This window comes from Haliaeetus albicilla, chromosome 1 (assembly GCF_947461875.1).
Source record: "Haliaeetus albicilla chromosome 1, bHalAlb1.1, whole genome shotgun sequence".
NCBI classification, from domain to species: Eukaryota; Metazoa; Chordata; class Aves; order Accipitriformes; family Accipitridae; genus Haliaeetus; species Haliaeetus albicilla.
The window spans coordinates 69,260,512-69,284,633 of record NC_091483.1 but is presented as its reverse complement, the minus strand read 5'-3'; the positions used below and the strand labels follow the sequence as shown (position 1 = coordinate 69,284,633).

Sequence of the window (24,122 nt, the reverse complement as noted above, 5' to 3'; positions counted from 1 at the left end):
AGATAAAACTACATGGGACAGAGAGTATGTAATTATTTACATGCTTACCCCAGAGATAATTTTCTAAAGAGGTTACTGTGTTATGAGAGTATTTAATGAAGTACTTTCAGCTTTTGTGCAATTAATGCAAATTTATGTGATGATCTACTATTTTAACAATCACTGACTGTGTGTATTTTAATTTTCTATCATTTCTTTTTTACTGAAAAAAGTTGTTTGCATTATACTCTCGACTGAGTTTAAATACAGCTGCTTTGAAATTTGCAGTTTGTGTTCTGTGGGAGGACCTATAATTCCAGAAGAACAAAAAGAAATTCAGAATGAAAGGGAGAATGTCTCCAAATTTTCCTTGGAAGGGAAGCCTGGATGGGGAGCAATGGCTGAGTTCTGTGTCTTTAGTTGACTGGATGACAAGGCTACCTCAGACCACAGGTATTTGTTCCAATGCCTTTTTTAATGTGCTTTTTTTTTTTGCTTTCTTTCCCTTCTGGTTTATCATGCATCAGCAGAGCCTAATGTCAGTGGGTGTGTTTGATTGAGAAGGTGCTTGAGGAAGAACCCCCAGTGCTATAACAGAGCTGGTGACTATTCTACGTAGCAGGGTGCAGTACGGGCATGATGTGGGTCACCTGCCCTGGCCTCATGGGCCACCGGTGCTCTGCAGCCACAGGTGGGAAACCGCTGGCTTGCAATGTGCGTGCTATACGTGCTGTTCAGACAGCCTCAGACGGTCAGAATATAAGCATTTAGACCCATGCAAAGGGATCTAGTGTGAGAATGGGCAAGGTCTGAATTACAGTGCTGAAATACATTTCAATGCCAATCAATCTCAGATGTTGCCAGAGAAAAACGCATTTAAGTTGACTTTAGATCTGTACTCATCATGACACGGGCTTTACTCTGCATCAGCTGAGATAAACCACCTTTCCGGATTCTCAATACTTGCATCTTGCTTACTGCAAGATATTTTTCTCTTGTTTTCTTATCAGTTCAGAAAAGTGGAGGAAAGATAATTTTCTTTACTGGTAACTCAGCCGCTCCCTTTCCAGCCCTTTCCCTGTGGTGTGAAAGCAAGCCCCTTCTCTTGCCTGACATCCTCCCATCACTTGTGCTTCCTCTTGTACTTTTAATTGCATCAACATATTGCCACCCATCTCCAGCTATCCAACTCCCTGCACCTTTGACATATTTCTTAACCACTTCACATATATTTCCTCCCTTGTTGCCCCTTATGCCAAGATATTTGTGTAGCGAAACCTTTGGACTCTTTCAGATCCTTCCTTGAAAGATCACCCTTTGCTGCAAGGCTTACAATACTTCTCACTAGTCTGGCCAGTAGCAGGCTGAGGTCACTGCCTATCCAGGCCAAAAATATCTAATCTTTTTTGTACATTTTCCTTTGGTTTTCTATTCTTTATTTCATCTTTTGTAATTGAAGTGCAAACTTATCGGAGTGGGAGAGCTTTTTGTTCTCTGTGTAGCATTAAGTACAAGGCATTTGGGACATGTGAATTCCCAGACCCTGCGGTAATAAAAGAATAAACACTTACAGATAGGACAAAATATGATAGAGAAGGTAGAATTATCTCTCAAACAAACATTATAGATCCCAGAAACTAAGGGCTACTCTCAACTTCAGAAAAATACAGTAATATTAAGACACCAAACAATGTCTTTCTGTACAGCCTTAGTCCTGGTGTGACACTGTAGTAAGAATATGATTATGGCATTACAGGGATTTAAGTTGTCATTGGATCAAACTGATTCATAGATGATTCATTTTCTTTCTCTCCCCGAGAACTGTCAGAGCAAGAGCAATGGCCAGCGGCAGCCAAGGAGAGCAGCTCTTCCGAGGACCCCCCCAAGCAACACTTTTCCCTTCTCTCACTGATAAATTAGCAACTCCCAGCTCTGATGAATAACAGCAAAAAGGGATATAATTCCTAAAATAATTACTTTGAAAATGTCCTATGGAAAGGCTTCAAAGAATTCTGATGATATATGAATAATGAGGGGTCTGTATTTTATAACAGAATTCATTAGGGATAAATAAAAGTCTGACAGAAGGTGCAAAAGGACCTATTTTCAATTAACTCTAACTCAAACTAATTAATGGATTTACCTGTAAATTCTCAGAAAATCCATTTCATACTCAGTAAGTATTGTAATTTTAGGAACAATACAGTATATTTTGTGCATAGCAAAGTGACTGGATCCCTCCTTTAAGTGCAAACTTCAGTTCAGCCTCAACTTTGGAGCAGTGCCCAGCACCTTCATAATTCTTCTCCTCCACTCTATCCACAGTGTGAAAAAGGAAGATGAATATACAGCAAGCCTACAAGGAAACCTGATATATCATCAGGGAAAAAACTTGACACATGAAGAGTGTTCCATGAATCATGAAAATACATTTCAATAACTAAGCTAGAAGGAAAAAAACCCAACCTTGATTGGCCAATTATAAAATTATAAATGGCTGCACTTCTGAGAGTGCTCTGATGGCATCAGTGGAGGTTTTTAACTAAGCCTGATGAAAACCTGTCCTGCTTGTGCTAGTATCTCAGCACAGATTTTCCATGCTGTCTGAGGTTGCTCTCATACTGCTGTTGAAAAAATTTGCATTAAAAACTCTTCAGGAAATGCATGTGGCTTAATTAAACAAAATGAAGAAACAAATTGAAAAATGCCAGGCATGGTAATCCTTCAGATTTCCTCCCCATTTCATCTCCTTTTCAGGACAGTCTTTCAAAGACATTTTCATCAGGAACAGAATGAAATCATGTGTAAGCATAAAACCAGGTATCTTGCAGTTTTAGTATGTCTCTAGATTTTTGACAGGTTCTGCATAATCTAAGCATTTATTTAATCTAACTACAAACAGTATAAGTTCAAATGTTTTTGCACTATTGCACATCTATTACATTTTATGGTATGTGCTTAACAACATAAACGGATGTATGATAGACTATAGTTTTAACAGCTTTAATCAAAGACTATGCTGGGCATGTAACAGAAGATGGTGTTTCTGTAGGAATCCTGGTGTTAACATTTCATGCTCTTTCAAGTATGTAGCCATAATATTTCATTAGTGTATGGCCCAGGTGAGCTTTTTTATTGTTTTAGCTTGGCTTCCTAGGATGACGTGGCAAACCTCTGTCCTCGCGCTGAGGGTCTGCTTGTCCCTTCTTCTCCACTCCCTCAGAACCTCAGCTGAACAGGAAAGAGCCACTGAAGGCTCAGAGATAATTGCAACCCGAGATGTTACACGAGAGGCGGTGTCCGAGCTGAGGGAGGAGATCCAGACTGGTACCGAGGAAAAGGCAGGTCGGAGGCAGCGATGGTGTGTCCTGTTTGGCAGTGCCCACGTTAATGTATGTGCGCTGGCTAGGCAAGGGGCACACAGGCAGCTGCTGGCAGCCACGGCGTGGACGTCCCCTGCACCGGGGCATACCACAGGGTGCATGAAGGGATGGAGTAAGAGGTCAAGACTGGGGGGCAAAGGATGCATAGCTTGGGTGAAACTGCGTTTCATCAGTTCTTTTGCCCACTGAGTAACCTGTCGAGTTTTAGTGTGTCAGCTCCACAGCGACAGTGGGGCTGAATAAGACCTTCGGCTTGTCCCCAAAGCATCAAGGGTTCCCGTGACATCTCCCACCTCAGGAACTGCTAGATCCAAAGCTGCACAGCTTGAAAGACCGGAGGATACCAAAGGCCTGAAGTCCAGCACAGCTGTGGGCTATTTTCTGCACTCAATAAGGTAAAATATGCATGTAATTCAGAGCTGTATCTTTTCTTGATTATGAAAGGGTTAAAAAGAAACACATTTGCAGCACTGAGGCAGAACGACCTTGTGGGGAGCATTCTGGCCTGTGCCAGCAGTTCTTTCTTCCTTTGCACACAGCTTCTAATGGAAAAGTACTGCCTGCCCTCTGTAAATTATTAATTTCTTCATGTTATCAGATACCGTTGATAAAAAGACAAGTGGCCCCTGTACTGACTGTCTGGGGTAAAATGAATACTTGCTGATGCCCTTTAAACTCTGTATAGGTTTTCATCTACTTTCTACTGAGCTGGGCTTTGCACTGTGCAATGGACTGTTACACACTTTTAGCTGCTCACAAGTAACTCCCTATGGAATAAACCATTACTGCTTTCATTTTAGGTGCTGACTTAGATGAATGACTTTAAATTACTTACAACCTTCAGCTGATCTAAGATGTCAAACAAACTTTAAACTAGTATATGTTCGAGGATGTGTGAACCTGAAAACAAGAAAAGGCGGAGGTGCTTTTTCATTAGCTGCTGCTTTGTATGGGAGAGAAGGTCACCCCCTGGAGTGGCTGGGCACGGAGGCAACAGACACCATCCCTCCAAGTCAGTGCTCTTAACTATTATTAATACAAACAACTCCAAACGGTACCTCTGATAAAAGCTTGATAAAAGCTACAGAGATTAGGGATCATGTTAACTAGTGACGATAGCATAAATTATCAAGTGGAACAGCTCCAAATTATAGCATAAAGGGACCCATTTAAGAGGGATTATACGTCAGGATCAAAAAGAATGAGGAATTGACGAGAATAAAAGCACATACCAGATCCAACAAGTGGTACCTTTTCCAGGACTGCTCTATCTCAGAAGGCTATATTTAACTTTTCAGGATCGGCAGTGGAAAGGAAACTGCAATAGGCATGACAATAAGGGCGAGCAGCTGTCTAAAAAGCTGTAATATACTGAAAATGGCACTTATCGCATATTCATCAGGGGCAGCAGAGTATTCTACACTGCAGTTAAATGCTTTAGGACTAGCAGCAGAGAGTCTAGCTACTGAGGATTGTCTCCATAGCATTCACTTTAGTTCCTCAGCATCCCTTCAGAGGTTACTGTATCATATTTGTTATGTCATTGCTGAGAGGTAGGGACCATTTCCAGACCAGATTAAGCCTTTGATCCTCTGAAGAAGGCAAATGACAGGTAGCTAGGTTGCACTCACGTCTTCCAAAAGGGTTTTTTAAAACGAATGGCAGATCAAAAGTGCAAACTGAATTAAACTTCTGCTTGGGTTTCTCTGTACATCTACATAAAAGATGAAGGACTAGGACAATGTCTGTCTGACCAAACCCAGTTCTATGCTATAAGAGCTTGCAGTGCTCTTTATAAATTTTACCATTCTCCCTTTTAAGTGTGGTAGGTTTCTGTGGAGCAACATCTTGCATGCCTTATTCACTTGTGTCAGCCTTACCCCAGCTATTATTTCCTGCTGATTTTCCTCAGTACTTGACAGAACCGGATGCTCTACTTTTCTGGAATCACTTCAAACTGTGAGAAAAAATGAGTCGTCTGAATATCACTGTGGAGGAGAAAGTCCTGCAGATGTAATCCTCAGAAAAAGGAGCATCAGATCTGGTTGACATTTATAACACTAATTTATCCACTTTACTAACCAGACATGTCTTCTGGCAAATTAAGTGTGCTTGCTGACAACTTGTGCTTGTGGGAAACTTAGAGCTAAAACAGGGTTTTCTGTAGATGGGCCAATGTTATTTTGGTGGAACTGTGGGGAATAGCTTGTAGGATTCTCACGATACCTGGTCCTACAGCATACCATTAATCCCTGTAGCTAATTAATTATTTAATTATATTTATCCTCAAAAATAGTATTGTGGTTGAGCTCAGACTATCGGACAGTAAAAAGAGACAAATTTCTTTATACAACAACCTTCAAAGCAGAGCACAACCGTGAAGGTCCGCAGTTTCATTGAGCAGTGCTTTGGGTATGGGTGGAAGGAGGCAGAAAAGCAGGAAGCAAAAGCAGGCTCGGAAATGTGGTTCTCTGGACAGAGGATTGGTTGTGGTCTTTTCAGTTGAGTGTTGTGTGAATTAGATTTGGAGCAAAAACTCAAGTTGCTTGGCTCCAACTATGTTCAGAGAAACAAGATTTAATGGGTTTTTCTTGTAAGTAATTGCCCTAATGTCAAAGACATCTGAATTAAACTCTTGAGCACTTAGAGACAGCCCCAAAGCTTTGATTTTTGACCCAAAATTCACTGAGATAAAAAAAGAGATAATGATTGATAACACATAGCACTGTTGTAAGTGTATTCCTCTTTGCAGGGAGGGCCAAAAATTAAATGGATATGACAAATTACTTGACTTTATTTTATTTAGTCTGTCCAGTGATGTCTGAGGGGAATTCAGACTATGCTGCTGCACTGGTTCAACAGTTAAACTGAAGTTTTCTATACCTAATCTTGGACTTTTCATGAGCACTAAAAATACTTCAAATGGTTATTTGTCAGCCTGGGCTGATAATGTTGCAAGTGGAGGTATGTAGACTAACCTCCTGGCAAACTGGTTTGGTGTCTACTGCAGGGAGCAACGTTACCTGTCAGGTGAACTATGCAAAAGCAGACTATACTGTCACTGTAATAAACCCCAGAAGAATCCTAACCTGTCTCTGAGGAGGATTCCTCAGAATCAAGAAGATGAGAAGCTGAGTAAGTTAGTGGATATATCACGTAACAGATGGGCTGGAAGCTGCCCTCACCTAGAAATGTTAGAAGCTTGTATACACCTTCTCCATTGCTTGTCTGCACTAATCACAGAACCAATTAGTGATGAGATGATCAAGCCAGATGCTGCCACTGGTATCTGTTAGATTCCTTACCCCTTGATTTGAACAAATGTAAGATAAATTAGAAAGCAAAGGAGGCCCTATTGGATTGCAGCATCACTGTCATAAGACATTATTCTTAAATTGTTTATTGAGTCTAGAAAGAGAAAAATATTTGACAGGAAGGAATAAATGCTGCCAACATTGATTGTTTCACATTTCAAGGGCAAATTTGAAACTGTACTTTCACAGTGAGTGAACATAGATCATTGGAGAGATGTTCTCATAAACACCTGTGAGAGATATGAAAATCTGGCTGCTGACATAATACATGAATAATCTAGAGATGCCTACATGCTGCATGGAGGAGGATGTAGTGTGCAGAAAGGAAGAGAAAGAAAAGGAAAATAGACAAGATGGAGCACAGAGGATTAATAAGCCAGCAGAGAAAATAAAAATTGTCATAGCAGTCTCCAGAATTTCCTTTTGGGAGGAGGATTGGCAAGAGGGAGCTCTTTGTAGGAGGAGTTCTGGCTTATAACCCAGGGGTGGATTTCTGACATTGCAGAGTCCCGGAGAGGAAGACGGTCCTCTTGTTCAAACATGTGAGCCCTTCCCCGCCCTGCCCTTGCCATATTACTTCAGGTGCATCCCAGCTCCCAGTTTCTAGAGCTGCTTTCTTGTCCACATGAATGACCTTTTTTACCTCAATACAGAAGAGACAGCAGAATTGATCTACTTTCCCATCTTCTATTCCTCTGTTAGCTGCATTCCTAACTCTAAAACTTTGTTTTCTCCCATGGAAAGCCTCACAGCCTCCCCCGCTGCCTGGTGCTCCTCTGTACTGCTCACCCTGCCACGCTGCTGCTGCTATTCATGGCTCTTCTGGCGTTCTTTGCCCAAATGTCCAGATAAAACAGAAGTTTCCATGTGTGAACAATGCAATGTATTCAAGGCAAAACCAACAGTAATAAAGGGTATCAGAGCACTGAAAGGAAAAATAACAGATTAGGGGAGAGGAAGGAAAGAAAAACTAGATTTAACATTTTTGTCTCTGAAAAGAGAGAACAATCTACTGAAAAAAAGAAAGAGAAAACCATAAACTGTTCAAAAATTAAAAAGTTGATAAATTATTCCTTGTAGATTTCATGTCATCTTTACTGTAAATATTTCTGATTACAGCACACACATTTCCATGATTGCTGTCTTTTTTCTGTTTGTCTTTATTAAAATCTACTAAAAAACCTTTTTTTCAAATACATAGTTTGCTATGGAAGTTTTCCTAGCTCAACATGCCCTGTCTGCCAGCACTTACACAGGCAGCCTTTGTGAGTTAATTATTCCAGGTGGCTTAATTCTTCATGACAAATAATAGAAAGGTAGAAAAACACTTATTATTTTTGTAACCCTTACAAAAACTGAGCACTCAACTGCATTAACTCTTGTGTGGCTTTTCAGAGACTGTACACACTTGCATCCTCTGAAGTGATCTAGTTTACAGCCCAACAAAGGGACTGAGACAATCCTTACTCTGAAATCAACAGCAAAACTATCTTTGACTTTCTTGCTAGGCTGAAGCTCCTCCAGCGGCTCAGCCCTGCAGTTCAGAGGTGGCTTGGTAGATTCCCAACATAAAGAGTAAGTGGCTTCCACCTGAGCATCATGTTGTGGCTAGAGCTGCTTTGACTGCGCAGCCTGGAGGGAAGAGGGATCATCATTCTCCCAGGGGGGTTGCATCAGAGCCAGCCCAGATTTTAGTCACAGATGAGATAAGACCTACTGAACCTCTGCTGCTCCAAAGCAGGAGGAGAACATAGCTGCTTGTGGAAATGCTTGCTTCATCAGTCTTATACCTGAGTATGTCACCAGTGACTTCAATACGCACATCACTGCTATGAGATAGAGAAGGATGATCCTATCTTACAGATGAGATTCAAAGACGCAGCAGCTCTTCATCACATCTATTTGGATGCTTAACTTCTGAGAGTATAAAAAAATGAAATCCTTAGGTATTTGTGCACTTTTGGAACTAATCAGACTGGTGATCCTTTCCTTTCTCCCTCAGATTTTCTCCAGGGATAATTTTATATTTGACCATCTAAAAATGTTAGAAAAATTGTCATCCATAATTCCTCACAACTAGTTGACAGACAACCATTTGTTTGCTCTGTTATTTTTATTATGTTACCACCCACTTTACTGATGCTGGTTTTAATATAGAAAATTTATATTTGGATTAATAACAGTTAAAAAAATTAAATGTGACACTACTGTAATGTTTCAAAATAAAGTTGACATCATAAGTTGTCAACTTCTGAGATTCTCAAGATGAAATGCTGTAAAGTTAGTTTGGTGAAAATATTTGTTTGTAATTGTGCTCTGCATGATTGCTTATTAGAAAAAAAAAAAAGTTACTTGAGTTGATATGCTGAGAAGACCTCATGTACTTGGTGCTATTGTATTATGCAGGAAAAGTTACTGCGCTTCAGATCTGAGAACCATTGTGGGATATTTCTCCCTATGCCTTATTTTCACGTTGTAACTAGAAGACATGCCAGCTCTGACAAAAATTATTTTTCTGTTCTTTTTCACACTGAATTTCACTTTTTTTTTAGCAAGTATCTGTCAATATAAAAGCCCATGCTTGTATCTAGGGGTGCAAGCTTGGAGGTATGATTGAATCCTGTGCTGCAGCCCAGCAACACTCCCTGCTCATACGTTGCATGGTCCCATTTTTGTGCCTAGTGAGGGATACAAGCTGACGGAGTACAACTCCATCGACACATCCTCCTCAAGAGTTTGCTGCAGTCACATGGGAAGTCCTGCTGAAGACCACCCTCTCCAGCTCAGCCCCTTCTTCTGCAGGATGAAAAGAGCCAACACTGCTTGGAAATGGGAAGACAGCTGATACTATAACTAAGAAAATACCATTATATACTCACTTTGAATAATGTGTGAGCTCAAGATACAGAAGAAATTGAAGGAGTCTTAGAAACAGGCAATGAAAATACTAGTTGTAGGAAGAATTTGTGAGAGATATCTAATGAGAATGAGATGGATTAATTTAACAGGGACATCAATAAATGGTGGCCTGATGGAGGTGTACAAATCAATGAATGGCAAAGAGTGGGCATGTGTGTAGCCTCACCTGAAAACATGAGAACTATGGGACATCCAATGAAACTGAAAGCAACCCATTTAAAGCTGATAAAGGGAAACGTTTTGTAGTAATAAATAATTTAATGGTGGAATTCATTCCTAGAAAGTATTTCTGAATCCAAAAGTTAGGCAGAACTGAAGAAGGATAGGAACCCTAAATTAGGACAGGAACACTGAGGGTATAAATGTCTCCTGGCCCAATATCTGCATAACTGGTAACTGTGGGAGGTAAAAACCCTTGACCTGTAATTCTGTAGTTCCCTATTAAAAGATTTCTTTCACTTGATTTTGAAACAGCTCATACTACCCAGTATTAGACACAGGTCAGTATATTAGATGGTCTGCTGGTCTTTCATGATATTTATTTCCTCTGTTTCTTATTTCACTCTGGTTTGTTACAGCCAGAAACATCAATAATTTATCTTCATCTCTGTGGAAGACTTGCAATATGTGGTGATTTAGGGCAGCGAATGAAACAGTTGTCTATGCATGACACTGGTGCTGTAATATGTTCCTTAGAACATGGAGAACAACTCCGAAGATGATAAAATTACACTGGTGAGTTGACTTAAAAAGGCAACATTTATAATAACCAGTTATAACCCCTCTCACCATGGAAGTCTGTAGGTGAATTTTGGGTAGGCCAAACCAGTTTTTCTGCCAGCAAAATTCCCATACAAATTTCACAAACACAGCAAGAGCTTAGGGGTGACCTACGCAATTGTATAAGGCTGAATTTGAGGACTCTTAAGGCATAGGGTGAGCCCTATGCAGGGCCAGGACAGGAAGGCAGACAAGTTTTTGAAGATAAGAGGTATTTCTAGGCAACTGAAGAACTCATAAGAAGTCTCAAATTTTGGCTAAACTTTTGGTGGAAACTCTTTCATCTCCCACTGAGCACAGAAAGTGAAAAGCACAGAGATAAAGAAAAACAATCCTTGCTTCTCTCTAAAGCTTGTATTTCTGAACAAGTCAGCACAGAAACTAGCTCAAATCCATGCTAAATATCCCTTCCAGGTGATTCACAGTGTTGTGTTAAACCTAACCGAATATAAATATAGTTATGCCAGCGCTATTTCTCTAGATTCCTTTAATAGGTCAGTGGAGACAAGCACGTTTAGGGTGTGATTCTTGTCATCCTAAAGTAGGTGTCTAACTAGGCCAGCTGAATCACACTTTGAAAATGCCTATCTCTTTTATTTGGATATAAAGGTAGGTCATGGTGATGTGTTTACATGCAAACATCTGGAGCACAGACATGTAAAGTTAGATAGTATAACTCCCACCCATAGTCACAGGGCTTAGGAAAAGGATGGCGCATACATTCCATCTCAGGGTGGTTGTAGGGTTTACATTTTGCTCTGTTTTTGTTGGCAGCCCTGATCTTGATGTGGCCCTGTGACCTGAAGCTCAGAGCAGCTGGGATCTTTGCTTCAGTATCACCTCTGAGATAAAAGTCTGCTTTCTAGCTGTTCTTTCTGATGACCAAAATAAGCAATGGGGCTTCATGCTGCAACCTTATGCAAGATACCTTGCTCTTACCTAGCTACAAACCCTTTTTAATGTGCTTCACCATAACGGCTTTTTTAGTCACAGAAATACAGCAGGAAAGAGCAGAAAATCCATATATAAAACTGTTTCTGAATGCACTGCCACAGTCTTAAACCTAATTTGTTTTCTTTTCCCTTTTAATTAGGTTTTCTGCAGGCTCCAGCCATTAACTCTGTTTTAAAACAAACTGTCCAAGGCTTTTCTTTGATAATGGTTTAATTTTAGCTTTTTCTCCAACCTCTGAAACACAATTAACTCTCATGCCTGGTATCTCTCATCAGATTTTTTCCTGCATCTCCTCCCTTGGCAGCCCTCCAAAGCAGGTTCATTTAACACCCACAAAGTTCCCACAATTGAATCCCATCTCTACAGATCTCACTTTCCCTGCACATCGGCTCACTACGGAGAGCAACGGCTTCCTGTTTCATTTACATCAAAGCCATCAGGTGCTGTGGGCAGCAGTGCTTGTATGACACTACTTAATCCAATCCTCACTGCTAAAGTGCCCAGCCAGGATGGAAGGAGACTGCTGCTACTTATTATAAATAAGCAGCACCAGTACATTGCCAACGCTGCCACGGTGAAGGCAATGACATGGGTTTTGGCTTGGAGTTAATTACTTTCCCTTTTCCTGCTCGCACAGGCGAGAGATGATCTGATCTTTGAGGTTGCTCACCGAATCTCGACACAGCCTCATTACAAGCTGTTTTCTGCTGCTATCTGCAGCCAGAAGTAATGATAGCCGTGCACGGGAAGACAGCACAGCCCCTCCTCCTCGATGCGCACGCCACCAAACCTGCACCGCGCTGCTTCAGAGGAAAGCAGGAGCTCCGATGGGGACAGGAATACTCATCATCATTCCCCACTTTCCTGGAGAAGCTTTCGTCTGAAGGTTTCAAAGAATATACCCTTTTCCAGCATCGCGTATAATGCGTAAACCTTACAATACCACTGACTTACAGGCTGGGCAGCTGCATTGTGTTACTGCTTGCTGCGTCCCCAAGAGAGTTAACGTCATCCCCAAGTAAACTAAAGGCACTTTCATTTGAAGCTAGTGGGTCCTCAGTACTACAGGAAGCCAAGACGCTTCCTTTGAGCCATGCAGTTCTAGGCAACTAGGACTGAAAATCTGGGCCGCTAGTTATCCTGGGCACAGTACTGAGTTTTGGCACTGCAGAGCCAAAATGCCATTGTTTAAGAAGGCAGTACAACCACGCATAATGCAGCACCGTAGAAAATTGTGTACAAACCTTCTACAGCGGGTGTACTGAGCACCCATTCATCATTTTTGATCAGCTACAACTCTAATTTAGGGAATTCATCACTCTAGAGCCCTGTCACAGCAGTAAAGTTTACACCCCTAGCCTCAGACCATCCTGACATTCATCAGTGTTAGTTTTCTGGGGTCAGATTTCTTTCTGCTGATAGGGAAGGACCCAATGGACATATTTCTTCTCAGGTTTTGTGAGGCTCTGAAACTCCTACTCAGTGTTATAAGACTACTTTGCTCTCAAGAGCCACATAATATTTTGCAAAAAATAAATAGACAAAATTAGAAAAATAACACTGAAGAAATGAAGGGAAGACTAGAGCAAAGGAAATTAATGTAGGCCCTAAATGCTACAGAGAACTGCATGACAGAATTTTTAAAAGCACCTTTAGAAATGTAGTTGAAAACCCGTCAGCATCATTAGATGCCTGGACATTTTTACAAATCTGCCCCTGAAGGAGCTGTGGCATAAAATGAATCCTAAACCAAGGGGTTTACTTCCAAGAATGCTCTCAGCAATGGATTGTGGGAGCTTAAAAATATTTCTTTTTATTTTCCTTAACTTTGTAGAGAGATGGTAGGGCTATACGTTAATCTATGCATACAGGGTTATATTCCTTGTGTATGTTTGAGTCAGTAATTCAGGACTCTGGCAGGGTGAAAAGCAATCTGGTACAGAGCTGCTGTGTGACTGTAGGTAAGTATCTTCTTTTTACACTCCTTTTTCTTTATATTTTGTGAATTTAGGTTCTAAGTGTGCCATGCTGTGACTCTTGGCTGTAGCACAGTGCTCAGAATATTCCACGTAAAACTGATGAGATGTTTATCCCTGTATAATCCTCCACTCATCCAGAACTTGAAAATTGTCAATTGACAACTTTAAAATGAAATGTGCTTTTGGAAAACTATGAACCAGCAAGTGAAATTTGTGCTGTATTGTGGTAGAGCTCTGTTTTGTTGCCATGAAAGCTGTGCCACAGGGTGAGTCACAGAGATACTGATGGACATAAAGATGTCAGCCCTGTTGGTGGACAGAGTGGTCTTTATTAGAGAAACAGACTTAATGAGTCAATGTAACACGGCAATGATATTTGTGTTTGCAACTGAGAGACTGGTTATAGAGGGCAAAAGAAGGAAAGGAGAACTTGGTGTAACCACAGAAGACTTTTTTTTGCTATAAAGCAGGAATTAGAAGGCAGGCAAAGTGAAGAAAGCACAAACTTTGGAGGAGGATGCAGTTGACAGTGTCAGAAGTAGCTGCCAGGCTTCAGAGGATGAGGCAGGAGAGCTCGTGATGGAGCAAGACATGTAAAGGACTATAAAAGCTTTGACAAAAGTGGTGTCAGTGGAGTAAGAAGAGCAATAACTGACTTGGTGAGTGAGTAGTTAAATGAAGAGATTAAGAAGAGAAAATGAATAGCTAGGGGTTAAGACAGATCACTGACATGGACTTAGCCAAGGATGAGGGAGAGAGATAATTCGTGATGAAAAGGGGAAAATAAAAGTAAACAAAAATGTTTTTATGAATCTGAAATTAAAACTTTTCAGTGTTTTCCTTTCTATATTTTATTATATTTCATTTAGATTCAGAATCAAGTCAAGATTGGAAACCACAAAATCCTTTGTGAAATGGAATGTCTGTCTCCTGCACAGTCCTGATTGCAAGTCAATGAGTTCTGGTTAAAATCACTTTTTGCTTTCCATGTTTATCTGATACCAGATTGCTAAATAACTTGAAAGTTTTTTTGCCATTTAAAACCTCTACACTTTTGTATAAACTGATCTTGAAGAATTCTGGACCACTCAGTGCTAGGATAATTCTTTTATTTATTTATGATGGATTCAGTGGCAAGATAGGGAGTTCGCCATGAAAACTTTCAGTTTTATATGGAAGATTATGTTTCTAGAAAATTTTGGAACTACTTTATTTCAGTCTAACTGCTGGAGATTTGAGTCCTTTACTTGTGATGCAATGCATTATTTGCCACTTGTAATCTTCAAATATATCAACATATAATTTTTTTAAATATGGTACAATTTCTTCCAGAAAAGCAACACACTTCACTCTTACAAACTCATGTCAGAGTAGTCAGCTTCCATTTTTTCAGGAGAAGCTTCAAATCACAGAGCATTTTAACTGGTGATCTACTGACTTTCATTGCTGTCATGACAACACCATTGAGAATTTTACTGCTCATCTTTTCCATGCAGGTTTGGCTTGTATATGTACAGTTTTCTTTTAAGATCATTCAGATGATGATATGAAGCAATATTAAGACAGTCTTTACTCTGGCATCTCTAAAGTTGCCACCAGATTTAGGTAAATGCAAACTGAGATATACCGTATGTTTCAACTGAGACATCTCTGAGAGAAACAAGGTCCTTTGGTGTGGAGTCATAGACTCTTATGTTACTCTCCTAGGCAGAAAAAGAAGCCTTTCTGCAAGGAATAGATTCACATATCTCAAAAACAAGGTGGGGAAATATCTTTAAACCATCCTGTATTGCATGTGATCACAGAAAATGTGTGGACAGTTGGTCACCTACGTCAAAATTTATTAATTTTGATGGTGATTCATTTTTCAGTTGCCACAAGGACACTGTTCCTACAGTGGTGAAGGGTAATGATGGGACGATTTCATGACTGACCTGCATGGAAGCTGAGGAGCAGTCACTGACCTTAGTGTTGGCTGAAGGAGGGGAAGGAGTGTGTGAGCAACAGAAGGAGCTCTCTGCCAGCAGTGCTCCGCCATGGACTGGTGGTGCTTCATAACACTGCATCCCTTCACATCCCCTCCTTTGGGCAAGTGCTGCTTTGCACAACAAACAAGTGATGGCCCCTGGCTTGTCATAGCACGTTCACGTCTCTTGAAGCATCCAATTTTTATCTAACTTCTGTTCTCCTCATTCCCCAACATCTTGCCACATCACAGGGAAAATACGTTTTCAAAAACAAATCAATTCCAACTGTCAAGGATGCATTGCAGAGCCACTTTTTCACATGCTTTTTGTTTTCTTCCTGTTCTAGGTGGTTGGAAACAGATCCCTTTCCTCCTAACCCCTTCAAACCCGGAATGTGATGCAGATATTTAATTATGGTAACTTTATTTTCTGCTCACAGTTTTGGTTACATCCTCATTGTTACTCTGATGTTACTTCATTGGAAACACAATGAATTGGAAAAAACCACAACCCCACCACTTTCTTACAACTTAGCTCCACTCCCAGTAAAGTGCCATTTCCCTTTCCCCAGGGTTTTTGATAGTCCAGAGCATTGACGTCTAATGCCTGCTAATTTCTTGGCATTTCCAAACGTTTCATGGCATCTCTAAACATACTGGCTCATCCATTCATCTGCTCCCTGTGTCAGGAAGAGATCTCAGGGCTCTTGCTCCCCGCTGATTTCCAGTTTCTGGCAAAGTACTAACAAAGTTTCATATCTCTCCATTTCACTGGCAGCTGCAAATAAATGCTCCTATTTTTATCTGCTCTTTGGGGAGCTTCATGCAACAATTTCTATTCTGTTCAATATGCAAATGCCGCGGCTTCCTTCTGTTCCCTCAGAAAGTGAATAGAGTTTATAAGGAGAGGCAACATCTTTTATTAGATTAATGAAGTGAGAAGAAAAAAGCAGAGGAGCCTGAGAGCACACAAGCATTTCTTCACCTTGCAGAGAGAGCTGCATGCATGCTGCTGACATATAACCATAATAACTTCCCAGCTGCCTCACATCAAGAAATGTCTTCAGATATGAAGGAAGCAAAACCCCACCACTGAATGGTAAACCTGGTGGGATTTTCAATGTAAGCTCCCTGGGAGGGCTCAGGAGGGTGTAAGTCCTTTCAGAGGAAAACACAGATCCTCTCAGGTATCTGAACCGCACACGTCTTGAAATAACAAACTTTAGCAAAAATCATGCTTTATGTGAAAATTCATGGTTATATTCCCTTGTTGTTATTCTTCTGTTTAAAAATCAAAGAGCAGAAACTTAGGCAGCCAAGTCACACAACAGGAGTAATGAACACTGATAGTGGGAGCGGATGGTTTGTGAGCAGTCTATAGTTTGAATGTTACTCATCCGGATTATTTGGAAAATACCAATGAATAACAAATGCTCAGAGAAAATAAGGGATGATTTAGTGAATGGTCCCATCTGCACTTCTCAAAGCTAGTTATTCAAAGGTGGTAGCAGCAGCAGTGGTGCTGGTGGTGAGTTTGACATTATTGGAGTCACTGCAATAAAATCCTATTTCAAACGCAGTGACGCAGTTTACCAATAAGGGTAAACTATATGGGAGGTGCAGATGAGACCCAGAGGAAGGCTCTCACTCTCATCAGTTACGTACAACAGTGGGCTTGCTGTCAGTTACTCACTTCAGAATAAGCTCAGAAATCAGCTGATCAGTTATTCAACACTCAGGAGTCCTTTATACAATCTATAAGCAGCAGAGAAAACTTGGAGGAGGTTTTATGAAAGGACAGAACAATAATGAGGATGTACGATCATGAGGATGTGCACTGCAGTGAGGTAAATAAATAGTAGAAAAACTAACTTAGGTAAGCTGCAGAAAAAAAATCTTTGGCTGAGACTAATGAGAGACACAGATTATATCCACCTTCACAGTGGAGTGGGATGCAGGGATCTTAAATAACAGCAAGCCTGTGAACTCTGGACCCAGAAGCAACATAGCCACATCAGGGTGATACAGTGCTTCAGTTAATTAACTGAATTAGATGGCACCGACATGTTTATGTTGATATAGATATGCCTCTAACTGTTGCTAGATGGGCTTTAGGCATTATGTCCAAAAATGCAATCTAGAAGAAAATGTAATGCCACAAGTACTCTGGTGCCAGGTAATTAAAATGAGAAGGTCAGAGCTGCATTCTGCCAAGGAGGGGGATAAGGCTGTCCCCAGGCAGGGAGCAGGGGTGCAGGCAGGGCAGCAGAACCCTGCCCTGGGGTCCCATGGGAATGGAGGCACCTGCAAGGGCTACTCGTTTCAGTTCCAGAAAAAGGTAGGATTTATAACATACTTTGTGCAACATTTCTTTTTATCTAGTAATAATTTGTTTTCTGCTCAGCTGATTATCTGAATCGCTAGTTTTATGAATTAATTATCTCCTGGGCTTTAACATGAAATATACGTGTTTTCCATAGGCTTCCAGTTTGCTTCCGAAGAGGAGGAGTTGACTTGCAAATATCTTTTCCCTTTATTGTATTAGCCCCTTTTTACTATGTAAGGGATGAGCTATCTTTACTAATACAAGCAGATTTTTGAAATCTTTGACTGAAAAAAAATATTACAAAATGGTACATAAAGGGAAGATAACGTATGGACAAACACTACAACGAGCAAGGAAAATCCACACCTAGAGCCCCTGTGCATCATTCCTGCTACATGTCCCCAGGGGTCTTTCTTACTGCTCATCAGCACAGCCAGGTTTTCCTTTAGAGAGGAGCTATGTTCTTCCCCCAGCACATGACAGTGTTCAACTTTGCTCATAATCTAATAAATAACGTGTTCATATGAAGCCATGTCTGTCATGTTGTCATGTCAGTCTTACAAAGCGATACACCAGAGCTTTCTCACTTCATAGGAATCAATCTCTTTGTACAACCAGAGGCAACCCAAATCCATTTAAAAAGAAATCTGTACGTGTAGTCTCATATATTGGAGGAAAAGCTTGTAACAAATGCCATTCAGTGTTGTCTCATAGTTCATGATTCCAGGATCTTGCTGAAACCACTAAACAATAGCATCCATGTGGCAAATTGCCACCTCGGTGGCCAAGAAGATAATGTACATTATTATGTAGACATTATCTAGTCTACAGCATACAGAAAGCCTGTGAAGCATTTTAAATTGTGGCCTTCATTTTGTACTCCAAATAGTGTACCAAATATTTTGATCATTGCTTTTCATTAAAATCGTATCTTTTAACTCCCCTTCCTATCTTGCCATCAGCTTCCACTAAACATGTAAGATAGATTAGTGGAAGTAGGATCCCATGCTGTTCTGAGATTAGATAAAGAGATGATGAAAGGTCTTAAACTGAATGAGGAAATAACCCAGGTGTTCTAGAGAAGCAATAATAAAAATACTTGGGAAATGAATGAACTCTCATTTTTTGTGCTTGCAGTGTTTATGAAAAAGCATAAAATACTTGGATGCTCACAAATAAATTCTAAATTTTATTACTATTTATTTTAAGCTGTGATCCTCAGCATGGTCATCCCAAGATTATCTTGTTTACGAAGAAAATTCTTTTGAACACTCTCATAGAAATACCCATTTATCTGTCATATGAATTTTATCTGTGTCTCACTGTTTCCCAATTTGCCATAGCTAGTGCATTGAAAACAGAGTTGTGCTTTTTCTTTACAATCTCCTTGCTCCTATAACAGCCATAATGATGTCAAAGTGTTCAGTTTGTGACACTCCCCCTTCCCCGCCCCAAATTCCACATAAATAATCTAAATCACCAAGACTATATCATCTCTGTGGGATGGGGAGAAAAGAAAGATGTAGAAGACATGGATGGCTCTTCTGTCCCATCCTGACCGTAGCAGCCCGGTTTCCCTGGGGTTGACCTCTGTCCCTGGTCCCTCACCATGGTCCCCCCTGCCACCTTGCAGGCCCTCAGCTGGAGCAGCCCTCATGGACCAGCACTGCCCTTCCTGTGTCACAAGGGATGCAAACCCGACCTCTCACCTTAGCGTCCTGCAGAGCTCTGCTATGCCCCTTTTGTCTTTTATGGGATAAGTCCCATCAGTTCCACTAGCCGTGCCAGTCTCCTGCATTGAATGGTAAGCTTCCCGAGCAATCTGATGAGCTTTCATGACAAAAATTGTCACGGCTGCTCCTCTCCTTCAGTCTCTGCTCAAAAACTATGACATTTGTGAGACAGGAGCCAGGTAAAGTAGAAGTTGGGTATTACTTCAGTTGCCCACAGATTTATTAATGACAAAACTATTTGGTTTTCCCTCAGACTGCCTGGCTGCATAGCCTACATATATGCTTCTGGGTGTGAATGCCTTCAAAGCCAGATGATCTAACCACTTACATTGCTTTCTGCTGTGAGTGACCTTTCTTTAAACTGTAGCTGGAATATCAGGGGTCTCTACAGGCACACTGTGATTCAAAGTACAGCAGGGGCAGCAATGACAGCCCCCGGCATGTCCTGCTGCCCCTGTCAGCTTCTTGTATGCAGGAGGCCTTACAGGATGGTGTGACTGATAGCAGGCAGGTGAAATAAATAACCTGGAGTTTTTCCTGGAAGACCCCAGAAGTTCTCTGCTGAAGGCAGTTGGTATTTGTTAGGTAGATTGTACTCGGTCAAAGTGTGCTCATAAGCCAGAGAAGCACGTGGGAGGAGGTCTAGGGAGAGCTTTGTGCTTAAGGACATCTCTCTACTCACTCATGCCTAGTAACTACACACATAGCTGCACTTTCTACATGACATCTAAGATGCTAAACACAATCTCCACCAGCTGCATGCTGAACACCTCCACGATGTGTCCCTGACACATTCATCCCAGGTACCCCTAGGAGGAGGCAGGGCAGCCCATGTCCCAGAGGTGGAAAGGTTTGGCACCAAGTTCCAGATATTGAAAAAATATTTATGTGTTTCATTCCCCTTGAAATTAGTAGCAGTCAGGCAGCTGAATATTGTCAAAACACAGGATCTTGTGGTTTTCCCAGCACAACTGCAGTGGCGAGGAATGGACCAGAGAATTAAATTCACATATCTTAACTTCTGTGCTACGGTATCAGCTACGGGACCATCATCCCACTCTGCGTAACAATATGGTCTTATCAACATTACCCTCATCCTACCAGCACCTCCCTGCCTGGCTGCTACCTTCATCTCCCCGCTTCTTATGGGAGACCAGTAGCCTGGGGCACCCGTCACTGGTGCTGGTAGCTGACAGGGAATGATCTGTGCCTTCTTATTTCTTACATGGGGTCCTATGCCTCTGTTTAGGCTGGAGACCTAAGGTCTAAATGTGCATGTGCAGTTGGGGTTCCAGTGAAAACCAGCCCTGAAAGAAATCTTTGCAGTTGAAAGAAATAACAGTCTTTTCCTAATAGTCTTTTTTTTTTATCTCTTAACTTCTGTTTTCCTAGAAAGAAGCGGGGATCTCAGCTTGGTCCATGTTAAAATAAGGATAAGACATAACCCGTGCATTTATAAGCATCTGTTCTTCTGAGTGTATTTATATAAAGCACATTTCTGAGTTAGAGCAGTTACTGTGTTATATGTTCCCATGCTGCCATTTTACATCTACTCACCAGAACTCTGGGGAAAGAATGTTAATTTTCTTTAAATGCTTTCTTTTGCACATCTGCTCCCATGTGAAAGGGCCTTTCTGAGGGCTCAATATAGCTCCTGAGGAGTTCAGCAATAATAGGAATACATTCTTAGTTTGTACAGCCAGGATGTGGATCCATTATTTAGAAAGTATTTCAATTGTCTGATGTCATTCAAATTTTCTCTTATTCGGTGCTGACTACCTACCTCTCTGTGGTGGGAGAAAGAAAACAACCCTTCTTCCAGGGGTAATCACACTGCAATCAAACTGTGCGATATGATTAGGTTTTCCTGAGTCCTTGGTGCATTCTCAGTGCATTGAAACAGTGGTCCCAGAGGACCGGTCCATTGTATATTGTTCCTCTCAGCACCGGTAGCTGATAGAAGTCATAGCGTAAAGAAGTTGCACAATCTGAAAAACAAACATACTAGCAGGGGAACAAAGTGGAAAGCCAGAGCAAAGAAAAACAGCATGAAAGAAAAAGATATAATTGGGAAGGGGAGAAAACAGTCCAAAGGAAAAATACATCCCAAGTAAACAGAGACAATATTAAAAAAACCAAACCAAAACAAGAAAGTAAGTTAAGTCAATAAAACAAGGAAAAGCTGGAATGCTTGCTATGAAAATGAAGGAAAAGCATAGAAAGAATAAACTGTACTTTCTCTCCAAAATCAAGCCCAGAAAGAACAAAGCAACCAGAGAACACAGAGAAACCCAGAGAATATTTAAGATTAAGAAAACAATACTTCTGAAATAGTAACACAGCTCCTATGTGAAATCCAGAATAGTCTGCAAAGGTGAAGGTGTCCTCACCCTTGACATCTTAAAGGAGATACAGCCTATAATAAGTTCTGTCTGCAAAATGTGCAGTTCAGAAATACACTGTTAGTTAGCTGGGTTTCATATGTTTTTATCATTGAAGACCGAGCTGTTTTTATTGCTCACATAGGGTGTATGATAGCATTTCTGTTTCTCATTGGATAGTATTACTCTTCAAAGCACATTTTAGGTGCAAATAACTGATCATGACTTTGAATCTGCTCTTCTCAGGCATCTGGGAATGTCAGAAATGAGGCCTCATTGACTTCCTGGAGTTGAATTTCCACCTATGATATTTATTCTTTTGGCAAACTTTCCTATCAACAAAAGCATTTTCTGGAATATTCATAAAAAGAAAACATAAATAGGACAAACCCACAGCTGAAGTGGAGTCATTTGAAAGGTCAAACAAGGAGCTGCATCATTTTTTACTACTGTTACTTAGAGCTACCTGAAAGTAAAAGCAATTTAAAATGTAGCTTTTCTTTGTTTGCTTTCCTTGTTCCTTCTACCAAATCAATGTACTTCTGGGATAGTGGTTTCTAACACAAAACTACCCTCAGGTAAGACTGTCCCCCAGTGTGTGTATCTCCTGCCCCTTTATCCCCCATGTTTTCACTGACTTCAAAGTTTAGAAGTTCAGCAAGCAGGCCACCCACTGAAAAGTAATTTCCAGAAAAAAATGCAGTGTTCTATGCAAGGAAACCCACAAAGGTTTATTAGGAAAGCTTTTGAGGCATTTTATTGACAAAAAGTGTTCAGAAAGATTTCTGTTACCACTGAACTGACGGGTTTTTGAGTTGTCACTGTGATACGTTGCTGGGAGCTCTGGTTTCCATTTCTGATACTGTACAAAAATTCCAGGAGAGGGTTGTTTTATGGTGACAAAACCACACTGCCACTTTTCAAATCTTAATTTGTAAATCAAATGAGAGTGAGTTTGAGCATTGACTTAGGGCATGACCACTTCACCAGTTCTGGCTGCTTTGGTCTGGTAAGTATTCCCATAGGAGTATTGAAGATCAGAACCCCAATTATAGATACTTTTGACAGTTAAATCTTATTTTTGTCTCACAATATAAGAAAGATGTTGATGAAGTAAAGCAAGCACAGCAGAGGACAGCCACGATGGTGGGGGTAGCAGTGCTTGCCCTGCAAGGAGGGACTGGGGGATCTGGGCTGGTTCAGCCTGGAGAAGGGGTAGTTTTGGGGGGAGCCAACAGCAGCCCTTGGTACCTACAAGGACATCATCAAGGAAATGGAGGTGGGTTCTTCATAGCAATGCATGGTTGGAGGATATAGAACAACAGACATTGAAACAAGAGAGGTTCAGAATGGATGTAAGGAGAAACTTTTTCTCCCATGAGTACAGTCCCGCAGTGGCACAGAGTGCCCACGAATACCGTGCAATCTCCATCCTTGGGGGTTTTCAAGACCCACCTGATACAGCCCCAGGCAACTTGGTCTGGTCTCACAGCTGAGCCTGGCCTGAGCAGGAGGTTGGACTGGAGACCTCTGGAGGTCCCTTTCAATCTGAATTTTCCCGTGATTCTGTGTTTCAATGTTAATGACTAGTGACCAGGTAAGTATTAAGACTTACAATAGGTTTTGCATTAATAACTGTGACTAGAGCTCAAGCACTTACATGCTACTGATTAGTGCTAGCCAGATCACAAAGTCTAAAGTTTGTCAAGTACATTGGTACATATGTGAGATATTTAAGAGCTTGAATCATCCCAGACTCTTAAAATCTGCTTGACCAGGGCTTACACATTGCACCATTCACCTATACGCTTGTAATATAATAATTATCTCCTAGGGCTACAAGGATCTCTGACAGAAGTGCTAAAATATTCATGAATACAGGTGTCACCAGGAAAAGAGAAATAAACAAACCACCAACAAATTCAATACCACATAAACTGGCATAAGTAATACTTGATAAAGAAGACTAGACATATAACTCTATGCAATGGTGGAGGTGAGGTGAAATTATCATAGAATTTATATGAGCACCTGAATGATCTGTGGTGTTGTGCTTACCATTTTAGTATTTGATGTTAACTACGTTTACTGCAAGCACTAGTCTGAGCACTGCTGACTTCTTTGCACAGACTTAAGTAGAAAGGTCTGAACTGCATCCCTGGCCTGTGACTACCTCTTATGCAGAGGCGTAACCCACAACAGGTATAAATCATGACATATGCTCCACCCAGCTTCTAGGTTTGCCTCCAAAGAGCCCTGAATGTTACAGTTAGTTTTGCAAGTAATGTAAAAATCTTTTCCTTGGGCTGTGAGGAGCTAAGCATCCCTGGTAAACAGCACACTGTGGCAGTAAAAGTCATTGTAGTCGCAACAAAAATCAGGTGTTTCTCTTCTAACAAGCAGCTAGC

The 24,122-nt window shown here is 40.9% G+C and overlaps 1 long non-coding RNA gene across 1 annotated transcript; it reads left to right on the top strand.

Moving 5' to 3' along the window:
• Window positions 1-3,253: 3,253 nt before the first annotated feature.
• LOC138687238 (uncharacterized) lies at window positions 3,254-18,128 on the top strand. Its single transcript, XR_011326475.1, has 2 exons — window positions 3,254-3,757; window positions 11,967-18,128. It is a non-coding gene; the product is annotated as an uncharacterized lncRNA (long non-coding RNA).
• Window positions 18,129-24,122: the final 5,994 nt, after the last annotated feature.